Below are 5,786 nucleotides of genomic sequence, written 5' to 3'. Positions count from 1 at the left end.
TCTCTCTCTCTCTCTCTCTCTCTCTCTCTCTCTCTGTTCGTTCTTGTCCGACCCGGTTCCACTAGGACGTTTTTCCTTCATCTTCGTCTTTCCACTGTAATTCCTATGTGTTATTATCTTGGTCGCGGCTTCGTCAGGGGCTCGATTTCACTTTTTCCATCGTTTTCGCGTGTATCCTTCCTTTCCCCCTTTCTTTTTGGTTTCGTTGGATTTAACGTGCTCGTTGGGGTGACCGATCTCTCTCGTATCAGGGGGATGGGATGTAGAATTTCTAGAACGTCTTTGAAGCTGTTGCGTTTTTCTTCTTTTCTTTTTTCTTTTTTTTTTTTCTTCGACATTTTTGAAAGATTTTTGTTTTTACTCTCACGTAGCAAGAGTTCGTTGTTTGTATCATAATAATTAATCGTATTTGCGATTTTATGCGACAAAGATAAGATAATTTCGTTGTGCGTTGTGAATGTCTTATATCTTATATAAAAAAAAAGTAAAGAACGATTAGCAATCATTCAAGATTGATCTTTACGATAATTATACGATATTAAGCATGATTGTACAAAAAAAGTTAACAATATTCCACAGGAAGATAATTAATTTTAATATTATGGTAAGTGAACGTGTTATTGACCATGTGTATTCTGCCTTGATAAGTTTAATATGCAATATAATATGAACGATGAAGGTTTTCAAACGCGAAACAGGAATGGTAAGAAATGATGGAAACCGGACTTTCATAGTCACGATCCGATAGTTAATAATGTGATGAATATTTTAAAAAAAGGCCGAGAACATAGTGGATGTTGAATGTTTTATAATAGTTTCTGAAAAAAGAAAAATAACATTTCATTCTATAATATTTTATTTTATTTTTAATATTGTGTATATATATATATATTTTTTAATAAGATTGATTGAATTACCAATTTCACCGACTTGTAATTAAATTTCAATTGGAATCGTTAATTTCCTGGAGAGAAATATTTCAAACGAAAATAGGACGAAAATTGTTGCATACGAAACATCAAGCTCCAAGTTTGGCGTGTATCGCAAGTTTGGTCACGGGACTTTGGCATAGATTCAAGATGATGGGAACGATCGAGCTTTCAATTGTACCATAATGGGATTTTAAAATAATCCAAATAAACCACTGATTCACCAGACTTTATCCCTTTAATTCTTTCTTCTCCTTCCTCTGAAAATAAACGCGAAAAGAAAACGTTTACTTCTTTACTCTGATTTAACTTAAACTTCGTTTCATTAGAAATGACATTGGAAATGCATATTTTTCTCACCTACGTTATCACCGAAAAAATAAATGGTAGATATTTCGACCAGTTAATAACATTCCCAGGACATCATAGATTTGATTAATATATCAATATTATCTTGCGATCTTTATGCAAGGTCATAGCGCGTGTGTTCCAGCCCGCCCAACGGGTATCTGCTTGCACGAAAATTATCTGATCCACAGCGTGCAGTAACAACGGGGGCGCGACAGATCGGACACGTGACCAGGGCACGGTTTTCAAAGGGTGCTAGCGGCTAGCCGGTATGCACATGCATTGCCGATAACGATATATCGTTATCGTCATATTCGTTAACCGTTCTGATCGTGGCGAATTCGCGTGTCATTGATACTCTCGTTTTCGAGATCATATTACTGTTACCCAGAATCGTATTCAGAGCCTCCATTGCTTCCAGTTATTCATCGTGATCAGATCTTAGATACAACTTTCATGTACGTTTTCTGAAAAATAAAAAGATCAATATTTAAAATTAAAGATTCCAAATGTTTCAAATTTAATTGTACAATGATTTAAGATCAGTTTGTTTTCCAAATTAATACTTGCGTGTCTTCTTGAAAGAAGGATTCGAGGATTGAATTTTCCAATCTTCTTCATTACTTTACTTACTTTCCTCATTTTTATGTTACTTCAATAGTGGCAATTAAGAGGAAGGCGAGAGGAGCAAGCGTACCGATTGTACCATCTGCGTGGAAGCGATTGACGATCGTCGCGGCCGGAAGTAGCACGGATCCACCGTGGTTCAGACATGGAAACGCACTCTCTTGATCGGGATACAAAAGGTTCGATGTTTCTCGCACGATTGACACTGTTCCTTGCTCGACGATCGAACGCTTCACGCATGAACGACGAGCCATGGGTAGACATGGCTCGTGATTTCCACCGGAAACGAACTGGCCGAGGGGGATGGATCGTCGGAACCGGGGGAGAACTAGTTGACCCGAGACCGGTCCTTAACGTTGATCGCTTTAATCGATTATTCACAAAGTGATAGTTGAACGGGGAGATCTTCTTTTCCCTTTATTTCCCGGAAAAAAAGGAAAAACGAGATTAGAGAGAATATGTATGGCACCGGAAATAAATTGAATGTATACGAAAATTGATAGAATTCATGAAACACTTTGCTCTATTCATTCATGTGTATACATATACACAAGATTATTTATTTATAAAGCACTATTAGTAATATTAATTAGTATTAATAATAGTTATAATTATTAGTATTAGTAATAATCAATATCACTACTCACTTTGTATAATTAAATTAATCTTAATCAATTGCTGCATATCCTTATAAAAATCAAATTTCAAAATTCAAATCAAATTATAAAATTTAACCAAATATTCCAAATAAAAATGGAAATATTTTCCTTGCAATGGAATTTCCCAAATACTCAAAATAGAGTCTTCCTCTTGCAGGCAGATAATAAGAGAGAATAATCAGTGCGGTTTGAAAATGTTTATCTCCTTCTCTCTCCTTCTCTCTCTTTCTCTCTCTGAATCAGGATGATCCGTATTGTTGTCGGTAATCACGAACGGGCCGAATATAGTGGATAGAGGCCGAAAACGAGTCTATCGGCATTTAGCCGGGTTTCGTGAATGTAAACTAGGCGTTTCCTGCACGTATCGTACAAAGTGCTCGATTCGCTGGTCTTTTTTCACCAGGCCGATCGATAATGCCATTGCAAACACCCTGTATGTGCTCGGTTAATGTTAATGGCAGGGGCTGGCTCGGGTGAACGGTGTGGGTTGCCCCTTTGCCCGTGAGTTAGAGCTTCCTGAGGCTTTCCCCGCATCCACCGAACCACCCTCGCCTGCTCGAGGCCCGTGCTTGGCTAATGGTAACGCCAGGAAATATCAAAAGTCGTCTCCGTTACCATACTTTTTAGTTTTCCCCCGTCCCTTTCTTCCCTTTTCTCTCATACAAGAGATATCGAAGTCCTTGTACTTCCAGCTTTTTCATTACTTGTGAAGCTCTCCTTTCTTTCCTTCTCTTCCTCTTCCCCCTTTTTTTATTGTTTGATAAATAGATTCTTATCAGGGATCAGAGAATAAAGGGTTGTTGAAGAATCTTGAAAGAATTTTGAAGAATTGAAAAAGAGTAGTTACTGAAAAAAAATGTTGAAACATTGTTAATGATTTATTTCTTTTTGAATTTATAAGAATATTCTTATATTCTATATCTTTGTATATTTCATTAATTCTTGTTTGTAATGGAGAAAATAATAAATTATCGATATTATTGATAATATTTCTATAGTCAATTTTTATATTCTTATATTCAAAGTTAGAAATATAAATTTATTTTTATTTAAGATGATTAATTTTTGACGGTTTCATAAGAAATAGTAAAAGTAACGATTGCTTGAATATTTTTATCCAAATATGAAAGGAATTTTTATGAGAGGAATTAGTTACCGTAAAAAATTTCCTGGTTTCCCTGTTCATTGTTCTTTTGGTTCGTTTTCATCGAGTTAACCGCGAGACCAGAAAGTAATATATTAAAACAACCTTGATCTACAACGATACCGAGCAGCGGTTAACGCGGTTATCATCGGTAACACGATCGTTGAAATGATAAAAAATGTATCTAACTCGGGAGAACAAATGTAATCACTGCTTGTCACGAACACAATGCATTCAACAGGTTAGTGCTGCATATTAAAAAGAGTTTATTCGCATGCTTATAAATCCACCTCGACATTCCGGAGAAAGATTTCTCTCAGTTTCGCAAAAAATTCTCCATTCCCGCTAAAAAATCTGGAAAAAAGAGAAAATTGCAAAAAATGACCAAGTTTCGTCATTGTCGTTATATAAAGAAATATTTACAAATTAAATTTTAAAAATTTTATTTCGTTCAAATAGTTTTAAAACTTGCATCGATCTAAGATACTAAGTTATGATATAGATTATAAGTTTTCAACTTATATTTGAATAATAAATTTTATTTTAATTTAAAATTAAAAAATTATACCAACCAATCAAAATATTTAAGTATTAAGTCTTAATCGAGAAGTTTAATCTCGCTTCTATCTCTAGAATTTTTATCATACACATTTACATTATATATTACTGAAATAAAAACTCCAATAAAAGAATCACGAGTTTAAACAATAGCATCTCTCCATTTTATTCTAATCGTGAACAACCATGATCTACAACTGAATATACAACCCTTTAATTGGAAACAATAGTTCGACGAGGATAGAAATTCAGAGCGTTGAAAAGGCGTATATAATCGCGGCACGCTTCGGCCGCGCGCAGATTTCACCCGAGGGAATTGTCGATATCGTGTGATTTAATTTGTTACAATTAGGGCAAAGGGTCCCTTAGGTGGGACAGTGCCCGTCCAAAAGAGAGAAAGAGAACAAGAGAGAATATGACAGACAAAGGGAGTTCACCGCGCCCTGCTATTAATATCAGTTAACGACCTGATATGATCGCTCGTCTATACTCGCAGACAAGCTGCCATCGTGGGTTCGAGTTTATGGGTTAGGACCATATGCTCGAATCATTTCGATCACAATTCACACTCTAATCGATCCACTGAGTCACCGGTTAGAATTCATTCTGAGTTTTTTAGTTAAATCAATCTGAAATTGATCAGGATAGAGAACCATCTGGAGAAGAATAAAGTGGTTTGATTTTTAAGACATGGTTTGATTGGTTAAGACAATCTATTAATCGTTTTGATTTACCTTTTAGGATTTACCTGAATGTGTAATAAATGTAATAAAAACAAAACTTGGATCATTTTATTCCTATAGAATAGATTGAAGAATGAGATTATTCATTAATGACATCAACATTTTTTAAGAATGTAAATAAGAATGTATAGTTACATCTTTTCACAAAAATTGTTCCTCTTATGTATTGTTCTTTCTTCCTTTATCACGATCTTTTTATTATGGATCGTTAAATGAATTTAAATATTTTCATTGTAATAATCTGATGTGAATAATCACACATTAAACATAAAAACACAACAAATTTTCAAATTATTTCACAAAGACCCATGCCAACTATTAAGTAGTAAACCTAACCTATGATTAGATAAATTCTTAAAATCGAATTTCGTATCTTCACATATTACATAATGCTATATTTCATCTCCTATTTATGAAGAATTTTGTTTACACATATAAAATTCAATTAATTGTCACTATTTCTTTTATATAAATCATTTATCTTCGTTCAAAATATTGCCACAAACGTAACATAATATTCTTTATCTAAGCTAACTCGAAGCTAACTCGAAGTCTATATCGAAGACAGAATCGAGAGTTCGCTGTCAAACACCATGGATATAGGAAAAGCGGCGTCGGGTGCACGTAGAGAGAACGACCGATAACAATAGACAGGGACCGTGGTCTATCTAGCAGGCATCCGGGCCAACGTCGAAACGAGGCTGGTGCCGCGCGCGGATTACCATAAGCATTCATATATGCAGCCTCGCATTATACTTGCATACCCGGCATAAAGGTG

The sequence above is a fragment of the Apis dorsata genome, unplaced genomic scaffold (assembly GCF_000469605.1).
Source record: "Apis dorsata unplaced genomic scaffold, Apis dorsata 1.3 scaffold_324, whole genome shotgun sequence".
Classification (NCBI taxonomy): Eukaryota; Metazoa; Arthropoda; class Insecta; order Hymenoptera; family Apidae; genus Apis; species Apis dorsata.
Note: the sequence above shows the minus strand (reverse complement) of the source record.